Source organism: Pogonomyrmex barbatus, unplaced genomic scaffold (assembly GCF_055798465.1).
Source record: "Pogonomyrmex barbatus isolate J1 unplaced genomic scaffold, ASM5579846v1 scaffold2, whole genome shotgun sequence".
Taxonomy (NCBI): domain Eukaryota; kingdom Metazoa; phylum Arthropoda; class Insecta; order Hymenoptera; family Formicidae; genus Pogonomyrmex; species Pogonomyrmex barbatus.
Genome location: NW_028297116.1, coordinates 14990666 through 15013568, shown reverse-complemented (window position 1 = coordinate 15013568; position 22903 = coordinate 14990666). Strand labels below are relative to the sequence as shown.

General features: G+C 33.2%; 1 protein-coding gene across 10 annotated transcripts in view; it reads left to right on the top strand.

Annotated features, from left to right (window-relative positions):
* Positions 1–6362: 6362 nt before the first annotated feature.
* Positions 6363–22903, top strand: part of Pgant9 (polypeptide N-acetylgalactosaminyltransferase 9) — a 207311-nt gene continuing 190770 nt past the window's right edge. For 9 of the 10 annotated variants that reach the window (XM_089076843.1, XM_089076841.1, XM_089076838.1 and 6 more), the window contains exon 1: positions 6374–6938. The gene's annotated coding sequence lies outside the window, so the exon portion shown is untranslated. Of the gene's footprint in view, positions 6939–22903 lie in introns of all 10 variants that reach the window. The other variant, XM_089076845.1, reaches the window with a different exon arrangement.

Sequence of the window (22903 nt, the reverse complement as noted above, 5' to 3'; positions counted from 1 at the left end):
TATCAAGGAATATAAATATAAGATATATGTGTATATCTTTGTAAGGGAAAGATAAAAGATAAAAATATATATACAATATATATATATATATATATATAGAGACAATTTTATAGAAATCGCGTAGCTGTTAAAATTTAAATTGTTAAAAGATTTAAATAAGTAGCAATAGTAAAATTTAAGTAATTAATAACAAGATTTAAATCATTAGTAATATTAGTAAACTAATATAACCTTAAATTAACAATTTGTTATTACCTTGATGTTTCTTTTATTAGACATATATATATATAGTGTATGTTATTACAATTATTATTACAATTCATTAATCAAAGATTAATATTCTTGATTAATATTCTCTTGTGAATATAAACCTGTGTAGAATAGTAGACGAGTACGCCATCTCTATATCTATTATACAATTCAGCACATAAATTTAAGTTATTCACACATGAGCATTTAATTAAAGATATATCATTAATATATTATATATCAACAGCATTCTCATTTCTTTTATATAAATAATTATTACATTTTTCCCTTAATTTTATAAGCAATAAAAATATAGAGTAAAATATTTTGCATGCGAACGAATTAAATAAGCTAAAAAAGTCATTATTTAAATGCTCTTTTTCTTTATTTTATACGATATTTATTATTTCATATACATATAATATATTAAAAATATAGGCATAATCAATAAAATACATTAAAATATATTATCGCATACATGAATAATATGAGCGTTCAACTGATTATTTTGTGATTAATATTATAATCATAACTGCATTGTGTTGCGACCAGCAGTAATTGCAATAGTCAAAAATATGTTCGATTTTTAGATTTTTAAGGACTCCCACGAATAGATTCGTGTTAAAAGCCTAGAGATGGCGTATCACCTACACTTTGTTCTACACTGATCTACATTAAAAAAAAAACGATTATAAGGCACGATGCACGATCGATCACTTGCGGGGATAGTAATGAAAAAGATACGCTTATGCATTAACAATACCAATTATATAAACATTTTTTTATTAATAAAAAAAGTTATCGTATAATTTATTAGGATAAAAAATTAATATTGAGCGCCATTTTCTGATCATAATGTTCTGATCATAATTCTATTTAATGTTTAATGATTAGCAATTATTTAATATTGCATTCTAAAAATCAGATTAGCATTCTTGATTAAGGGGGAAGCCTCATGTAACGCGCAGGAATTAGGTGATTCTTTCGAATCGTTTTTTAAGGAATCTACATGACAAATTCTTTTAAAATTTTCAGGGTATGTTATTGTAATATTAAATTACTAAAAAAATATTTTTTGATAAAAAAAATAATATATATTTTATGAACAATAGTAAGTCAATTTGATGTGTCATTTTTGTCGGCGTGCAATGTAACTTTACTTGTATTGATTTGAAACAAAAAAACCAAATGGATTTCTTTTTGGAGGTTTACATTACTAACTGAACCCTTTTAAAGGGAATTATGCAAAATTGTAAAAGTGGCGAAATAGAAGACAAAAATATTGATTTCCATATGTTAATTATGCAATAAGAATTATTTATATAAACAATACAATTGCAAATACAGGTTTAAGTTATGTGGAAAGTATTTATTTAAATGTATGCACAGCGAGAACTCAATCGAATGAATAGTTTTTGAGTTATCTTGCACGCCAATTTTGAAAATGACCTGGCAAAATAAAGTGAAAGCGAAGCGTAAAAGAGCGTAAGCGTCAAATTAAGGGAAGAATGACAGAAGCATAAACGAAACTTCTACAAAGCGTAAATTGAAACAATATTGAAATATAAGAGAGGCGTTTATCTTTTAAAACGCTTCTTTTCGATGTTCCAATCTACGTTTTCTAGAAGTTTCATTTATGCCTCTGTTAGTCTTTCTCTTTACATTCAACTTATGCTTCAATTTTTATTTTGCGAAATAAAATATTCAGAATATATAAAATTTTCAAAAATAGAAATCACAAATAACGTGTAAGAAGTTTATATCACAAATAATGAGTTTTTCTGTGGATTTATACTTTAGATACATCCACTGTGAATCGTTAATTGCGAATAATAATAATTTTGGGTTTCAACGAAATTAAAACAATGCAACAAATCTAATATGTAATACGGCGTATAACAATAAATTTTTTAATAAATTTGTACGTCATGTATACTGACAGAAATTCCAGTTTAGTAGGGATCTGAAGTCGTACGATGAAGTAATTCGGATTTTTCATTATGCAGCGAGAAGAACCGCAATTATCCGCGATTCCCTTTTCGTAACATTTATCAAGCGCGCTACGAGAAACGGTTGATTTCCCAGGTGTATCTGCAACATCTACAGCTATATATGCAAACTCAATACTTTTGCAATGTGTTTATATAAACGTTGCTTAAATGTTTACAGTTACCTACTTGATCTATCGTACGCTTACTCTCATTGTTAGTATACAATAATATAAACTGTTTTTGCAACAATTTACAGATAGGATTTACCGTTAAATACTATTGAAAATAAAGTGATCATATTTTTTTTTGTACTCCTAGTTAAACAGATAGAGTTTAAAAAAAGGATTAATTTTTATAGTATTAGATATAAATTTACGATCGTGTTTTATTAATTTTTGAGAACAGAGAGAGAGAGAGAGAGAGAGAGAGAGAGAGAGAGAGAGAAAATGCTGAGAAAGAGCTGTAAGATTACAGTCATTATTAGGAAAAGATTTATTTGTTATTTTTCCTACATCTAATATGTTTTATATCCAAAGATAAAAAGATATTTTTCTGAATAATCAATCGAAGAGAAGTGATGGAAATAGCCAGTCATCTCGGTCCACTTGCGAATGTTAGTGGGCCACGAATGAAAAATGTGCTGGCCATTCTTACTTGCACGTCATAATGGACGCGTTTGGATGCACATGTGGAAAACATTCCCGACCATTTCCTCGGAGCGAATATAACGGTAGGGAATTCGCTGCTGGTTGGTACGAAAGAATTATTATGCGAAAAGTTTCCGTGTTCCTCGTTTCTTCCCTGATGGACGATTAAAAGTTTCATCCGAGTCGAATTTACAAATTCCTCCGGGGGCTTCTTCGCCGGGGCATCGGCATTAGAATTTGCTGCCGTCCAGCGAAATTAACCAGCCCAAGTTGCTCGAGTAGGATTAGAATTTAAATCCGTGGAAATCGTCCGCGTCTAATTGTCTTCTTTCCTTCCATCGCGATTAAGCGTCAAGGACCTTTGATGCGAATATTTTTTTATATCGCTTTCGATTTGATAACATATGACAGATCTTAGATATAATTTCAAACAAAATGGCAATATAAATAAATGTTAAGAAAACTAGTGCTTTCCATTTATTTTAAAAATTCTCGTAAACTAATTCATAATGTTACAGAAATATTTTTTTCATTTGTTCAGAAAAAGAGACAAAAAAATTACATTCTAAAACATAGTTATTTATGAAAAGAGTCAACAATATAAATGACAGATAGAAACGAAATTATTGCTTATTGCTCACTTTCTTAATTCTGATATTTGATAAGAAAAGCAAAAGAAAGAGAAACTTAAATCTTATGAGGTCACATCAACAAATAATCGATATTTATTTTAAAAAAATGTTTCATACAAAAGCTCTAGAATTTCGAAGAAGCTACATGGAGCTTTTTAAAATTACTTTTGTAGATATTTAAGAGATCCGGGACTTTTAGTACACTCTGTATAATTTAATCATCCTCTAGTAAATACAATGTACGTTATATTAATGTTAGAATTTCCTATCCAGCAATGTAACTATTACGTACAATATGTATTATATTACATTCATATTACTGAGTGGAAAATTACAATATTGATGTAACATTGCTGTTAGTTTGTTCTTACCGAACGAACTGTTACGCCGACAAGTTGAGATTATTCTTGATCGCAAAAGCTTTATAGCAAATATACGACGTAAATGCTGAAAAAATTTTATTTTTATATTATTAATCTCTTTTTGGATTAAATGTTTTACATTTGCAATATAATTTTTGTAATCAAGAATAACTTTAAATTTGTAGATAAAATTGTTTTATGATGATATATTTATTAAAGAAATTTAACAAATATTATAACTTACACATAGAATGTTTCCCATCACTTTATATAATACAATATTGAAAAAGAAAAAAGATTATCTCTGATAATCGTTTGAACTTTTCTGTTGCAATTATTGATTGCATTATTGCAATTATTGGTTGCATTTTGCCGTAGGCGGAGAAATCAGGTTCAGAATCAAATTAAAAAATGTCATACATGTTATATAACATCAAAGTAACTTAAATATAACATTTGTTATATAATTTGCTACATTTATATTATGTTGCTGTTATTTTGTCTTAAACAGTAAATGATAAAAAATATAAACTTTAGTTGTATTATGTTATTATCAGACAAGTTTGATTGTTTACGTAGCAAATGATTATGGACAAAAAATGCTATTTTACAGCAATATATGATATTATTACTTTGTAAATCTGTATGCTTATTTGTAAAAGATTTATATAATAATAAATCATGAATTTAATAATATAATTTAATTGATTTTGTACTTATATCGACGGTTGATAATGTCCGTACTCTTTCTTCTTATCTTCAGGTCCACCGAGCCTTGATAGTCATGGAATTAATGTTGGCTATCTTTAATATTTAATATCGTCGATATTCTATCATATTTTTGTTTGGATATAATTAATATGTCCATGCATAACCAGCAATTTACTTCTAGTAATATTTAATGAATATCCTAAAACTTTTTAGGTTTACGTTTTTGACAAAAATTTTATGAAAATTTTTATCGAAGGAAGTTATTCATGATTAAATCTCTATCTTTTTTTTTCATAACTATTTTATTTATTACGTCATTTATTACGTTTTTACTAATGTATTCAACAATGTAGCAACAATTTTCACGTGTAATATATATCATCGTTATTTTGAAAAAGTAAAACAAACACTAATTTTACGGTGTCAAAATTTATACATATTTCATTAAATATTATTAAATGCTTATTTTAGCATTATTAAGTGTTTTTTACTTATTTTACTTTTATATAAATCAATATAATATACTTTCATTACTGTATCAAATATATATTCAACCCAGTTATTTCTTATTATTTCTTAAATGTGAGTTATCACATCATTTAACGATACAAAAGCAAGAATATTCTATCCATAATGATAGAGAACGATGAATTTCCATCGCAATCCAATAATTACTTATATATTCTATGTAGATGTATTCGTAAAAAAAGGAAATTTGATAAAATTCCCTTTCAAATGCAAAACGTGAAGCAATGCAAAACGAAGTCTGTCATTGTCAATTCCATGGATTGACAATGATTTGATTATGGATTTTCAATTTTCTATGCAAAATGAGATCTACTTCATATCACCTCGTATTTTTTTTGTGTAAAACGAGGTCTATCGTTACATGATTTCACATGGGTTAGAACGTTATATAAATCTTAATTGTGTTCATTTTTAATAATTTTAATTTGATAACTTCTTAATAAAACAACGAGTAGAAAAGTGGATCATTTCTTTATTCAATTCAGATTCACGTATGTCAAGATTAAGATCATTAGAGTCTTGTCTTTTCTAAAAAAGAATTTTACTGATGAGAAATTCATTTTAATAATTCAATAGTAATTAAAATTTTTCTCAAAACAAAGTAGAATATTCTAGGAATATTCTAGGAATATTCTAGGAATGTTTCACTTTAATAAATGACAATCATAAATATCCTGAAATAATGCTATGTATAATTTTATGTCTTGGATCAGAATAGGATCAGACCAATTAAATTAGGATATATGCAATGTAGAATGTAATTTTTCTTTTTGTTTTAGTCTCTTTACAACACGTTGAGCGTCATACTTTTCTTGAACAAATAATATTTGAATAAAATTATAGCAGGGTGTAATAAAAATATTACACCCTTAGATGACGGTGCACAGTTATATTTATCAAAACATAGAAATAATCAATATTATGTAGGCATTTCTTTGTTGATATCATTGGCGAGCCGCTCGATTCGTGAGCGGACAGGTATGAACTTGTCCCGTTTGGAAAAACAAAGAGGCGCGAACACTTTTTTTGTAGAAACCGATGATTGGCCCGGAGCTCGTATGATCGTGTCTCATTGGGTGTCGTTTCGCACTCGCTCCCCGGGGGCCCCGAACGCGGATCCGCGAATCCTCAGTTTCGCCTACGTCTCAGGTCTCATTTCTCATCCGTCTTCGGTTTAAGTTAGAATTTCTCTGTTATCAAGAGGACCGACAAGATATGCTTCTTTTCGTTTATCGGAGGAGAAACGTTTGTTGAAACGTTGAATTTGTGTGCGCCCGCTGTGTTCGCTTCGCGAAACGTCGGTCGCGCTCGGAGACATTCGGCACGCCACGATTGCCCGAGGTCGGTCGAAGGGCCAACGAGCGCGCCGTCGCCGCCGTCGCCAGTGTTAGTGCAGAAGAGTAAGTTGGTGATGGTAATGGTAGTGGTGGAGCGGTGTCGCGCGTACGCGTACGACGAAGGCGAGCGGAGAGAATCGAGCTCGCCTGTCGGCTTTGATAACAGCGAGCGGCCCACGACGACAGTCGGAGCCGGTCGCTCGTCGTGCGAGCGTCGTGACGTTGGTGTTTCTCGCGCATCTGAACGACGCGAACTGTTAACCGCCGTGCCGTGGCCGTACTTGAAACGCCGCTCGGCAGCCCATCGCGATCGCAGTCGGTGCAGTTTGTCTGTTCTGTGCGCGGCCCGTAAGTGCCCAGTGTATCCAGTGTGTGTGAGATTAACAATGAGCACGGTGTAACGAGAGAGAGAGATGCACAATGACCACGTTGTGGCTTGATTGATACATCATAACGACGACGGACTTCACGGCGACGTCGGGTGAGTCTAGAATATACACGTTCATTCCACTGCCACTCGGCGAACACTCGAGGTACCTGCTGTCAGAGACAATTTAAAGGGATGTCCCCAATTAAAGGGACAGTCTTCTTTTACAGCTATTGACCGTAACAGAGAGAGATTTCCATTGACGTCACGAATATCATCTTTGTGTCGGGTATCGGAGCGAGCTCCAACTTGAAGTTGGCGCCCATTTAAAAGGCGAGTCTGCCGCGAGATTTCATTAGCTTTAAAATGCGCGATTTTAATATACAACGTCAATTTTACTCCAACTTTTCTTTTTACCAAAGCGTCATGCTAAAAGTAAAAGTGTAATTTAACAATCGCATAAACATTTCTCTTCGTTCGAATGATTTTTCAAGTTATTAATGGAATTATTATTAATAGAATTATTACGCAAATGTTTGTCAAATTATGTCAAATTAGAATTTTTTATCCTTAACTTGAAAAGTATTGACACGGTTCTTGTCGTCGACATCTAAAGGTAACGTATAGAATTAATATTTCCAATTGATCGAGTAAATCTAGGATGACAGACAAAAGTCAACTTATCGCGCGATCTAAAAGCACAATCTAGGTCTATGCATCAACCCTTATGTCGTATGCTCACGTCGCCGCATAACGTCGTAGTATGCAAGGCGCATCTGTTTATGTGGGTCGCGACTTGCGACCCACATGACGCGGGTTATCCTTCGGGTGTCAAAAAGCACGTTCGCGAATAGAAAATAGGTTAACGTTCCACGCGATTTTCCACGTTTCCTCTTTCGGGAGGACGCCTTCAAACTCGGTAAATGGGGAGATCCACGTGATTCTCGAACGAGATGGACAAAGAGTGTTTCGAGAGCCACGTCTCACACACACACACACACATATCCGCGTCAAAAAAAGATATCGAGGAGTGCTGCACTTGTAGAGACGTCTCGTGGTCTCTCCTCTATTTTCGTTTTTTCGTGTCCCCGATTTTCCGAGCTTGTCATCGAAAGATGGATTTACCTTGAGTGTTTTCACGCGATCGCGTTTGCATGCGTGTTGTGATTAAAACAAGATTTCTCACGCTTTTCTAAGATCGTGCAGAACGATCAAGTGGAGATACGAGTGGAGAAGTGGAGATACTCCACTCCTTTAGTTCAAAATCTTAAACATGAAAAGAGAACACAAATTATGTATATTCGATTTCAAATGATTACGTAACATTGCAAATGATTATATAATATAGAATAAAAGTATGATTTAAAATGTAAATATAGATTTAAATATATTTTAAATATTTAATGTACAATAACGTTGATGTAAGTAGCATAATAAATTCTGTTCTATATTTATTGATATAAGTAACATTATTAATTCTTTTTTTTTAATTGTTTTTGCCATAAAATATCTGATAATCATTTCAGATTAAATAATTTAAATTTAAAATTAAATTTAATTTAAATTTCAGACAATTCGTTATATAAAATTGTAAACTTGTTAAGCCTGAGAAATGTTAGAATACAGCAATAAAGTAATAAAGTGTCTGATATCTAATTAAAAGTATCTTAATTATTATACATTTAAAACAATAATTAAGATACTCCCAGAAATGTAACATATCCTACAGTTGGAATTTTACTTCTGATTGATAACGTGTCATAAAGACGGATCGCGTGTATAAAGATGGAAGTTGTACAATGGATGCTTTTGGTTTTAATATAGCGATCGGACAAACAAATGAAGCTTCGAGCGAATCTATGAAACACACGGCGAAATACGGCTATGCTTTGATAGTGAATATATTACGAAAGTCAGCAATTCTCGTAATCGATAACGTTTTCGATGCTATTATTTCAAAATTTATGTATCGATACAACTTGCGTTTTGTTACACACCAGACGTACCAGATGTACGATGTAATGTTATTTGTGTGTGTTGCATCCCGTTTTTCATTCAAATTTATTGCCTGTAAAGAAACGTGTTCTAAAGACGTATAAATTATCCCTGTAATTGATGTTAGACGTGTTCTCTTAACTTTTTGTTTTGTTACTCGCTTTTTAATTTATTTTAAGAGACTACTTTACTTTTATTAATTAATTTTTAATTTTGAGTGGTCAATTAATTAATGCAAATTAATATAAATTTATATGCACGGAACTTAGTTCTCTTCTCTTTCTTTGCTGTCTGAGATTATATTGAAATTGATTTTGAGTAATGCTCTTGTTTTGATAATCAGTATCCTATTATATTCACGCTTGCTCGTTTCGTTTTCTTTGGAGATACGATGCGATTACAAGAAAAAAAAAAAAAAAAAAAATAAATGAAAAGATCGAATTAGAAATCTCGTTTAGAAAACGTAATATTCGGATAAAGACATTTGCGCGGCACATACGTCGGTGAAAAATTAGAATAGCCCCGGGTACGATCGTAAAGAAAGTCGTGAAACAATTCTAACGACCGACATGCTCGAACTTTGCCTCTCGGCGCCAGCACGTTCATGACCCACCCGAGGTTGTTGATGCTCGCATACGGCACATACATTGCTCTCATAACAGGAAAATGAAAACAACCGAATGAAACCTGAATATGATGTGTTGGGTGTATTCTGTATTAACATTTATATATTAATAATGAGGTAGCGTTGTGAGATGCATTTTTTTCGCATTTATATATATATATATATACACGTTATTATGTATGAGCGATATTGATTACATTACATTTTGTGTCAATGAGATGCAGAGTCACTGGTATTTTTCGGCGTATTAAAATCCTGGCGAAATGTTGCATAGAAATGTTAAAGAAATTCATGCAAATTGTTTGATTATTATGCATAACTGGCAATGCATCCGGCGCGATTGCATGCCCTTTAGGATTAATCGTAAGTGCATTCGCGTGAAAAACGCTACACGAATAATGCGATCGCGCGGCAATTTCCAACTGCTGCATATTTATTCGGGCTGGGTTTTAATTAATATCGGGTGTTTAATTAATCTAAGTGAACGTGACACAACACGTGGAGCAGTCGAATGATGAGGGAGACCTGCGATAAAAATGCAGTGGAATTTTCTCAATTACACGATGTAAGGGTGCGTTTTTGAAAGTTCATTGCTACGATAATTCGAGAAATAATCGCTGGTCAGTCGAATTAATTCATGGCAAAAGTAAGAAGCGTAAACCTCGCGTTTTCTCTGAGAAAAAAACGAACGTTCATACCTCGCATACAGTTATTCATGGCGGTCGGATTCATGGCGATATCTGTAGGGCAAACGTAAGTGCAGAAAAAGTTTAATTGACATAGCAGCCACATGCGATATACATACTCCGTGAGGAAAATAAAATGTAGATATCCGGCACGATAGCATGTAATAAGGGCAGGTCCCAAGTTCGCACTGCTGAGCTTCATTCAACTTTAGAAATGAAGCGCAATGCATCTTTAATTAAATCTCCGGCTGGCCGGCGTTCCAGATTGAAATATACTCTACGAATTTCCCTCTATCTCGTTTTTTTTTCTCACGCTGCAAAAGACAAAGCTTGATTGTGTGTCATTATGAATGCGATTAAAATTGAGATTACGAGATTACTTTCACGATACGCCTGTGGCGGATCCTCGTCTGACCTCACAAGCAGAATCTGCAATAAGAATTTCCGCAAATTAAATTTGAAGTTATAAATGAATCTATATTTAAATTTATTCCCAACTATCCTTTTAGATAATTGCTAAAGTGTTCCGATTTTAATCTTTAAAACTTTGAAGTTGTTAAATCAGATCGTGTAATGTTTTCAGCAAAATTATCGTAATTAGATGTTTTTTTAGGGTCAATCTGGCTTTTCTAAAGATATCAACAATTTGAATACATTGTTGAATAATATGTAATTTTTTTTGCAATTTTCAATTCTTGTTCAGTTCTTGTTTTCAATTCTGTGTAACATTATTTTCCAACTTTTCTAGAAAAATCTTACGTGAAGAGCATTTTCTGTCGAACATTTTCTTTACGCATAGGAAATTCCAAATGCATAGTTCTGTTTAGTGGAAATTTCAAAGCGAATTCCCGTGTAGGAGGCAACTACTTCATTTTCCTCCTCTTTTCGTTCACGATGTGGCTTAGCTGCATATGTGTTCACCTGCTCGTAACAGTTTGTCCTGATACAGCTACGCTGAACTATTACCTCCAACCTCTTCTCCCCTTCCTCTTCCCTTCCCCTCCCCCCTCCCCATTCTCTTCCCTCAGGCATCTTCAGTTTCCCTGAGTTATACCATTTCCGCTTTCTATCCCGATGGTATCTGATTATTTGTGCACGATAATGTCCTTCGTCACGATTGTCCTGCATGTTAAGCGAGTCTTGACTAATGATAAAGATGAACTGGCGTAGGTATGCGAGATGGCTTCCAAATTATAGTTCTCGAACTCGCACAGCGTCCTTGCGCACACTGATGACGGGTTGTATATTGGTGGTACACATGTATATACATCTCGTGAAACTTTCGTTGAACATATACAATGGCTTATGAGAACGTATGAGTATCGAAAAAAAAATCAAGTTATTTCAGATTCACAAATTATTCATTTCACTTCTTATTTGTGTTTACATTTATAAGTTATAGTTATTTTATATTAACTTAAACGAGTTGTCAGTTGGAGAAACGTATGTTAAATATATTATTATTGTACATAATACAGTATAATGTTTTCAACAGTTGCACATGTATTACCTTTTGCGACATGACGAGTGTTGGACGAGGGATGAAAAAAAGGCGGTGAGGTGAATCAAATTTTGTGTAACCAATCATTCGTCGCAGACTTCCAATAATCCATGGGCGATATATCCGGCCGAACAGCGAAGCTGTGCGAGATATCCGAGTGGGCAAATATCTAGCCCCATTCCAGATCCGATCGAACTTTAAAAACGACGGTTCGAGAGGTTTCATGCATGCATGTATGTATGTTATATATATATATGTGTGTGTGTGTGTACGTGTATATGTGTTAGAAAGAGGTGGGGGGGGGGGGAATACAGCGAATTACAGCTATCCGACCCGAAGCGTACGACACAGCGCGTGCGAGTACAACGGTATGCTGTCTGGTCATCTAAAATTTAAATATTGTGTGCTCAATGCACTGTAAATATGTCATCGATGGCCTTTCGTAGTCGGGAATACTCGCCGTCTACGTATGACGCATGAATATTGTAAACGCAAATTCTGCAGCGACTTCTTTCTTCATTAAATACACATGTGTTGTTGATATACAATGATGCTTTAATCTTTTAAATAATATCGACATTTGTCTTCTTATTTATATATCATGAGAAAAGCACGAGTACGAGTATATTTGTGTAAAATTACTAAATTTTGTTTTATCAAAAAAAATAGTTGCCAATTTTTAAATTACCAAGAAGAGAGGAGAAAGAGAGGATCTTTTTCGTTTAATAAATATATTAGTTTTTATTAATTTTCATGCTCATCGATCTAAGTATAAAATTAAGGGCCTTGTTAATCTTTTAATGCTAATTTCTAACTGTTATATAAAAATTAATAAACATTTTGTAACTATTACATTTTATATTAATAATAATTGTATTTTAGATTTTGATTAAAAAAGCAAATAATTGTAATTTATAAATTTTTATAAATTCTTTCCACTTATAAAAATTTTTTTAAATTTATTTAAAATTGCAAATTTTGATAGAATTTTATTAATAATTCCAAGAAAGATGACTTATTATACTTATTTTATTGTATGTATCCATACTTTAATATTTTATATAGGACGCCTTAATGCATTTTCTTTGAGTTACAGATTCTTTTACCGACTTTGAATCGATTTCCTCTTAACATAAAAGTCAAGAGAGATTATTTATTGCACAACTTGGTTAATAACATTATATGGTTTGTAACATTATATATTTTATGACTATTAAAATTGTTTTAAAGTAAAGCTAACTTTTGAAATTAATAAAATTAATAAAATTTGAAATTAATGAAATATAATGTTATTATTTCCCTAACTTTTTAAATTTAATCTTATTTCTTGATCTTACTTGTTATAATTGTTTATAATTGAATATTTTGACATTTTTATAAAAAAAAAAAAATTCAAATTTGTCTAAAGAAACGCAGTTCTAAGGAAATACTTAATAAAAAAATATCTGCATGTGCATGTTACTGTATGATGTACAGTAAACTATTTCTCAATATATTTCCTATTTTAAAGATTATTAAAAAGGGTGTGTCATATAATCCCTCGGGAGGAGTTAATCTAGACGTCAATAAATCTATCCCAGGTAACGATGACGGAGGAGATTATGTAGCGCTGCTTTCATTGAATTTTCTCCTATATTGATGACTCGTGATACACGTTTCTAAGAGAGAGCTGCGATCATGGGACCTTAAGCATTGTTCATACGTACAGTAACTATTCGCTATGTGATACATACTCACGCTCGTGGTCATGCTTTTCGTTTTCCCTGCCACTTGGCAGGGAACAGAGTTCGTTCCACATTCTCGAGGGTCGTATTTTATGGATTACGCCCGCTTTTACCCCCGTGGCTGCGTGCCTTTGGCGACGTCCGAAAAGTTGGGTAACGCAAAGGATTAAATCAGGGAACCTCACTGGGCGTTTGCAAATGCGGGTGTACTGGCATGTTGAGGGTCTCTTTGTCTGTGGTACCGATCACAGAGGGGATAAACGTCGCTTTACTCGAGGATCGATCGATTTGTTCTTTGGTGTAAATGCGGCTTAACGGAGATTGCTTACGGTTCTGAGCGAACCCCATCCGGTTGCATAGCGACTCGCAGGCAAACATGTGGTTAGACCGGTTGACTCAGACAGGTCGGTTTGGTTCTTGCTTACTTGTTCCCTCCCTCTCCCTCCCTTTCCATCTCTACCTCCTCTGCTCTCTGCCTCTTCTTCATCTCTCTTCCATTCTGATTCTCTCTAGACGGCAGCCTATTGCGTACCTGTGCTACATCTTCTGGCTGAAGTGATTACCGTGAGTTTCTGACATTTTAGGTAAACTCGAATGGAGCAACCATTTAGGTTTGAAGGACGTCATCCTCATGGAATGCAGATGATGGTTTTTATTTTGTTTTAATTTAATTTGGACGAGTGTTGTTCTCCGCTAAAATGTGAAAGGAATTGAGTGGAATATTCCGTTACTATTTTTCAAATATTGTAGAATATTTATAGAACTAAGCATGTAACCATTTGTCACTAAAATATTATGTTTTGTTTCTCTGGAAGTTAAGGAGTCAAATCGATATAACGTGTTTCCGTTAATAGATGTCGACAAAACTTTGAAAAACTGTGTAAGTGCGTGACCCGGTATTCCAACTGTTAAGCAAATCGATTAGCTTCTCTGTCGCATGTATTAGGTTGTCATTCTTTACTTTTATATAACTAGGCTATCGACTGTATCAGCCAGAAGATATCTTTAAGATATGAATATATGAAGATATCTTTAAAAATTAATGATATAAGACAAATATAATACAATATACATTACAATATATATTCTACCCTTTAAAAAAAGCTAATTGACTTTCTTTCTGCTTCAATTATGCACATTTTTTTACATAACAATACAATTGCCTATTTCTATTATTATATTATAGTATTCCTATTACTTATGTGTAACTGTTAAGTATTTAGTCAACTATTATGACTATTTTCCCAATGAAATATTAATCTTTATTAATTCTCAAAAAGATTTCTCTAGATCTAATTAAGAAGAGTTAATTATTAATTTTAATGTATGTATGTATATTATTTTTCATGTATATTATGTATGTATATTTTTCATGTAAATTTTTGTAGATTTAATCAATTTTGGTTATAAAAATCAATACAAATTCTCTGCGTTTTGTGCATAATAATTTACATTGTGCATAGATATAATCGTTATATGTATGCAGATAATAAAGTTGGGCATCCACATCCAACTTTATTATCTGTCCATAATTGAGAATCATGCATTTTCATTGTTATAAATGTATAAAAAGTTGTCATATATAATTGTAGTTATTTATTCAGAATATGATTCACGCATTAATGATATTTTACGCCACTGAATTTATCTTCTAAGTAGTAAATGCATTTTCCAAGCAGAATCTCTAATGAAAATATTAAATAATATTTAATCCATTGGAAATGCAGTATATACATCAGACTTTTTTGAAAAATTAGATAAACAAAAGTTAAGTTTAAAAATACTTAGCGTAATCTTATACGTAATTTTTTTGTAATCTCTCGCAAAGAGAAAAACATTTAAAAATTTATGTCATGAAAAAAATTATTCTGTATCACTGTACGTGATATTATCGTTTTATTGGTTGATCGAATTATTGTGACAATTACAAATTTATTGGGGAAACGGAAAGAAATTTTTGTAAATTTTAATGTGTATTAATCATAATAATTAATGTAACTCAATGCTTTGTTAAAAAATATATATGACAGAAGCGATCTATGTCTAAGGGTCGGACGATGCGTGACTTTAAATACAGATTTCTTTTTTAGTCGAAATTAAATATTCCTCGGGTAGGAAATAAAAATTTTCTTTACAGCATTTGCATAATTACAGCAACAATTTCAGTGACTATAGAGAAAACTTAAGTTTGTTGACTTTACAGAGAAAGAAAATGAAAATATTTTTGTTTTAGCTAATGAAAGAGTTATGAAATTATTAAAAGTACTCTCACTTTCTGCTTTAGACATACTAAGTAAATAAAAAATAGTTAAAATAGATTAAAGAATTAAAAAATTATTTTGAGGAATTCCACACGCGGTTTGAAAAGTTAACGAGTATATTTTGCTAATGAGGTATATAGTATTATACTTAACATTGTTATTTACATTTCTTTTGGCATCTACACCGTAAATCGTATATATCATATTTCAATAAATTTGCTAAATCTTCATTCTATTAAATAACTTCTATTCAAGCGAAAGCTGTACCGAAATGGTTCACTGATTCACTGGACTATACATAGTGGTCTATTCCTCATTTCATTCGTTGTACAATCATAATTACGAGGCATCGCGTCCGGCCGATAAAACCTGACAAAGACAAGGAAAATGCGAGGAAACGATGCGATGTCCGTGATAGGTCAACGACCTTGTTATACGTAGACGAGTAGTCGCGATGAATACCTCTTCACGGACCACTCTTGTCTCTAATGATCATTGTCCGCTTCCCGTTAGGCCGTTGCCAATATCCTTATTATCGGTCCAGCGCTTCCGCAGGCGTGACATGATACGTGTGTATACCATATCGCTTCGCAATATTATCATCGCATGCGTGCAGGCTTAATTGCACGACCGCGAATGTTGCCTGTTCGCAGAACTGCGCGAGTGAACTTTATAATTAGCGAAGTACAGTAATCAATGGCTATCGCCCGCGGTTCATATCGCACCGGCGCGACACTTTGCGCTTTATTGCTCTGTTTGATTTAATCTTAGCGCTATTGAATTATAAGTAACGCGAGTGACGTGGTTTGAAAAATTAATCGCATCGTGTTTTTTACGCCAGGAAAAATGACGATTGTTGTCTGTGCACTTGAATCGTGAACTATCACGTTAGTTGCATAATTCATGATATAAATATTTCTCTCGCGGAAAAATACCATCGCGTTTGATACTGCAACGCGGTATTTCGTGATTATAATGCACGTTTGAATCGTGCGTTTTAGTTTTACGGTGAAAAAGATCTCGTTTCGCTTGGATGGCGATTCGCTTACATCGCGTGTACGGTAGCCAAATGATTGGAAATAGCTATCCACTAGGCCATCGGTTAACTCTTAAAAAGCAAATGTTTACATTTATTCCCATTATTTTGAGAAATATTGCATTACAGAAACTGATTTGCATTTATTTATATTCTGATAAGCGTTTATATTCTTGTGTGTCTGTGAAACGATGTACACGATATATTTACTAGATAACGTTTTAACAATTTTAATTAACAAAATTTATTTTTTGAATCTTTTTTTACAGTATTTTTTACTTGTATCTCTTACTTGATGCCATTATTAGACGTAACGTGTTGATCTAATATTTAAATGTTAATTTACGATGATTTTATACCTGTTACATCTGTTTCTGTGAAAAGGAGATTTTATCGAGATAAGGAAGATAAAGAAAGAGATATCGAAGAGACGATCGAAAGGAGAATTCTCGTAGTCAATGTTCTGTCCCTCTTTGGGCCATTCGTTCTTAGCAGCTGAAATTCAATTTTCTGTCTATCGATGTCTTGGTACCTTCGAATTCTGTCATTCCCCCCCTCCTTTTTTTTGTCGATTCTTTTCCTTGAACGAACTCAATTCTGGACCATTAAACTTTTGTTCATTGCAAACTGACAAGCGTTAATCTTTTTTGAAGTAGACCATTTAATTTCGAGACGATTTAAGCGCTCTCAAGCGCGTATCTTAACTTAGATGCGACTTTTTGCTCAAACTTTTTGTCAAAGATGAGAAGAGCTAGAAATATTGTTTAACCAGAAACACTTGATTAGTGTACCTGTACTATCTCGCATTCTAGATCAAATCCTGAAATTAAACATACATTCAATAATAAAAAAATATAATATTATAAAAAGATATAAAGCACAGGAATTTTTTTATTTTTTTTAAATGGAAAACAGTTACTTCTCCTTATCACGCAGGAAATTAGTTATAGTATCTATATATGTTATTGATAAGAAATATGAGATAAATCTGGAATAAAGAAGAACTCGTTGATTGCGGCTTACCATCACGATTGACGCTATAATCAACTTGTTTTTTTTTTTTTTTTTTTTTTTCGAATATATTCGCGTTGCATTACTTTGAATGCAGAATGTTTAACAAAGTGGAATGCAATATTTGGATGCGAAGTGCTCTTATAAAGACACATATTGAGATTTCTCTTTTTGATCGTGTCGTTATCGTCAACCATACGATAATGGTAATTAATTGGGTTAATAGCAGCTCTTAATTTCAGAGCACGTCGCCGATCGATATTTGCCATTACGGCGTTAAGTGAAATTTTTAGATCAGGGGAGCATTCTGCGATAAAAACAAATATATGCTCCGTTAAAAAGAAAGTTGCTTGCTTAATCTTTACAGAGATTTAATGTTAATACCGGTTTTAATACTATCAGTTACTTTTTAGCAATATTATTTAGGCTTTAGATAGAAATATTAAATAAAACTATAAAAATATGCTTAAGTTTCTAAAGCTTTATTTAAACGAAGAACTTTAATAAATAGACACCCGTAGCACGTTTTCCTATTAAATTCCACTAATATATGGCGTCTCGTTTAGTTAAGATCGTTTATTCCGCTATAAGATTTCTAACATTTTTCAAGGCGCAGGGACTTGTCAAGTTTATCAAGGAAGTCACGAAACGTTGGCTTGAGCTAACAGGAAGTTAAGCATGATTGAACGTAGCTCGAGATGAAAGCGTGTTGCGAGATAATATTTGCAAAAAAGCTTGTGATGCAAGCGATCGGTAACGTGATGAATGCTCTAAATTAACGATTGCAAGAATTGCATTAAATGTCGTCTGCTTTTTGAAATAAAATATTCTCCGAACAGGAATTTCGAATTCTCGCGCGAATACAATTTTAATAGTACTGTCCGCTTCTCTTCTACTTAGAAACGAATTGCAATTTTAAACACAGGCTATTGGCCCGAGCGTTGCTCCGACCGACTATATCTTTTTGATATAATGGGTACTCGTTTATAAAACATTTACGAATCTATTGCCGTAATTTATATAGGTTCTTACTCTAGCGGGTGAGGCGCGCGATCGAGCTTGATTTCGAAGAATAAGGAGAGAGATCGATCGCGGCCCAGTTTACATGTTTCGGCTTATACATCGCGCGATCATGTTCGATCCGCGCGATTCCATACAATCCGGTACACATAACGAGATTGCCATCGTCTATCCTTATCCCGATCAGCCGCATCGGCGCTATGTACACCGAAACGTTATCCCTATTTTTACACTCGGCGAACGATGAAAGTTATATCGCAAAAATGTATATGTGTGTGTGTGTGTGTGTGTGGGTGGAACATTCACATAAATTTTTCTCATGGGAGATCATCCCGCGCTCGACAGGCGCTTGGATGCCCCTGTTGTTATGTCTTTCATTGGTTCTCGCAACTGTTCCAAACTTTCTGAATCCGCGTGCGAGTTCGGGCGAAAAAGAGGAATCGACACAGGAAGGCGTGGCAGAGGCGAGGGAGAAATGAACTGATGAACGTAGATGGAATGTGAATTCAGTGCGTTCTTGTATGTCGTGCCCACCTTTCCCCGCCTGTTTCCGGAAGTTTAAATTTTACGTCATGCTATACATCACTCACTCGCACTGGTCTATTGTTCATTCTCAGATAATGCGACGCTATTATCAGCAGTCCCATTTATTTTTTTTTTTTTTTTTTTTTTTTTTTCTGGCGATAATGAGCACGACGCGATTCAGCTGGCGCATTGTTCACGACACTTGAGAACGAAATTATTATTCGACGCATGTATGCGAGATGCATGTAGTTGAAGGAAAGTACACTGTATTGCTTTTACCTCTTTCGGTAAAAAATATTGTTAATTATTTTCTACTGTCGCAAAGATGAAATCTGAAAACAGGCGGAGTAACGCACGGATTTTAATGTATGTTTATATACAAGGTACAAATTGTTTATTCTATTAAATATTTGTGGAGTTTCAATAAAACATGTCAACAAACGATATATTATATTATTTGCCAATATATATTATATACGCAAGTATTATAAAGTAACTTGATAATTCAACAATTTAATGAGCAAAACCGATTTCCTGATTAATTATAAAAAGGAAAGGTTAACTTTTTAGTCATTATGTCAAATTGTAAATGTTTCATTAATATGTTACGTTATTAATTCACAGACAGAGGCAACACGCGACATACTTCATTTTCCGATCAATATATTAAACTAAATTAAAGCTTAATTGCGAAATTTGAAATTGTGTGTTCAATTATAACGTCACGTGCGACGGACGTACATCGTTTGAAATTTTGAAGCGCGAAATGCATTATTCCTCCGCGTTTTGCAATTTTAACTATAAATATAATGAAAAGTGGGAGAGGAGGGATCATGCATCAATACTAATCAAAAATTCTCTGAAATAATCAAAGTAATATCAATGATGAATGCGCGTCCATTATGTGAGAGTTGCGAAAGCACGGAGACTCATTTGTAATTCCGCTATGCACATAATTCGCACGGTAGAGTCACCGTAAATATGAACGAAAAATTACACTCGCGATTGTCTTCCGTTGCAGTGAAATTCATTGATTGAACGTTGCGGTTTCGAGCAGTATTTCAATGGGAGATATACCGATCTGCAGAGATGAAATTTTCAATCCGCCGAAAATCTGTATTGAAACGGAAACGTGATGTATATTGGAACCAGGAAAAAAATATTCGAGCAAACGTAGTTTTCTGAAAATTTTGTTTACGAGGATAGCTCAAAATAAGACAGATATATCTATTTATATATATTTTATTCTGAATTTACAAATTAAAATAACTTTTCAAAGAAATCAACTTGATGATGATCTACTCGGTCATGTCTATCTATCAGTCATAATTTGATAAAGTGAGACATCGATCGTCATTCACGTGATCCCTCTTTGATACATGTTTGTTCACGTGACGTTTGTATGTGATGATTCTCATAAAAGCGTTGTATGATATTCGATTACATTGTACATAGCTACGACAGACGAATAAAACTGCGAAATGTCATATTAAAATCAGAAATTCGTCTAAAGTTGGAAGTTATAGTCAAAGATGAAATAATGGAATAAATGGCCGAAATTAATAATAAAATGAGAATGTTTTTAATTTAAAACTTGATCTATTCTCTAATCTTATCCATCTTGATCTTCAAGATAAGGAAGACATCTTCATCAGAAGGTTGGCAAATTATATATATTTCTGAAGGTTGGCAAAGAGTAAAGTTAATCTACTGATTCTTGAAACTTTATATTTTCTTTTTTTTTTAATTAGATTTCCGCTTGATTAGATTGTGAAGTTGATACACGTATAGAGGTTTGCTCAGCTGATTTCATTACAAGCGGCTTCACGTTAACCTTTACCTTTACCGTGCACCATCAATTTACTCACGATTATTCGATGCATACGCAATCGGCAATGAAGATGAAACATTGCAACATTAATAATTATCGACACTCGTTTATCGAATAAATTGTGTGTGATAAACACACACACACACACACACACACACACACACACACACACGCGCGCGCGCGCGTATAAAGCTATGCAATTATACCATGTATTTTCTTACCATTTATAATTCATTCTTGCGCATGTTGACCTTCTTACGATACTTTCTTTCAGGAAATATTTTACAATTCATCGTTTTTCTGTTATTTTCTTGATTGTTTTTTATGAGTAATCGCGCTTTAATTGCGACTTATATATATATATATATATCTCTCTCTTATATCTTCTTTAATAGCTTTAAATTAACATACTTCTGTGTCTTTTTTATATCCGTTTTAATTGATCCTGGTATTATACATATCCTTTTATACATGTAAACTTAAAGTAAAGTAAAATTACTTTTATTTTCCTGATATTGTAATTTTGATTTTATGCATTTGGTAGGTGGTTTTTATTCGCGATTTTTTAAATTTTGTATTACAGAAAGAAATTATTACTGTAGGATTATTGTAAACTAGTAACATTTAATATACGAGATAAAAAAGTAATTGTCAGCAAAATTATCGTTTGCAGATTTTATCTACAGATGAAAGAAAAAGGAAGAATTTTTCTTCTTCTTAAAATAAATAATATATTAATTCTCATTCATCAAATTCTAATGTTAATATTAAATCAAGTGATTTGGAAATATCATATATAATTATACTAGTATACTAATATACATTTAAAAATGTAATCTTTTGAATTATTAAACATTTAGAAATAGATATAGAAAAAGGTGAAAATAAATGCAGGAACTAACTAAAGACTAGAGTCGAACGGGCATGAAATGACGAGATTTTGTTGAGCCGTGAAAGTCACGCGCGTGCTTCAGAATCGAGATTCGAATCTTTCCTTGCCGACTTTCTTTCTCTTTCTCTCTTACGGAAGTGAATTATGATTCCACACTAAAGGAGATCTTGATTGGTCTTCGCGAACGTGACGAATTGCAGGTATCGAAAGATTTCGAAAAATTGACTTATCGCAACTTTTCTAGCATGTCTAGATCGCTACACTGCTACATCGCTAATTCAGATCGCCATCTCCGCTGAATTAGCTCGTCTCGTCGATCCGATTTATTTTTGTACGAATGCGCGCCTTCCTACGATCTCCCTCTTTAGACTCTTTCTTTCATCGCCCCGCAATGCCACATTCTTCATCGGTCGCGAGTTAGTGCGCGGTTTATTAGCCGAGGACAATATGTGGCGTTGCGCTGCGCGAGGATCTTTTCAGATCCCTCTTCATCTATCTTATTCTCAAGAAGATAAGGAATGGAGCTGCGCTTTGCGTTCAAAAGGGATTTTAAGTCCTCTCCTCTTCGTAACTCCACGCGCATGCTTGTAGAATATGCTTATTCGTTGATATTGATATAATCTCTTGGGCATCCCAATTCTCTAGGCTTATATTGGGTCTGTCGGATCTCTCGATGGCTGAGAATGTTCTGTGTTGTAAAGATCATATCTCGAGAGAAAGAAAGGGAGAGAGAAAGCAGGGTAAAACGTTACATGTTATTAGCTAAAATATTATTTTTGTGCGATGTCCCAATTACGTGGAGAAAGGATTGGAAAGAGCCAGTTTCAGCGCCAGGTCGTGCAGTTTCCCTGTTTGGTACTCGATTGAGTTTACGCCGTATAGAACGCTATAAATTTACAAATTAAAACTATCATTAAAACATTAAGCAATCAATATTTTAACGATTCTTTTTATTGTTTTAGCAATAAAAAG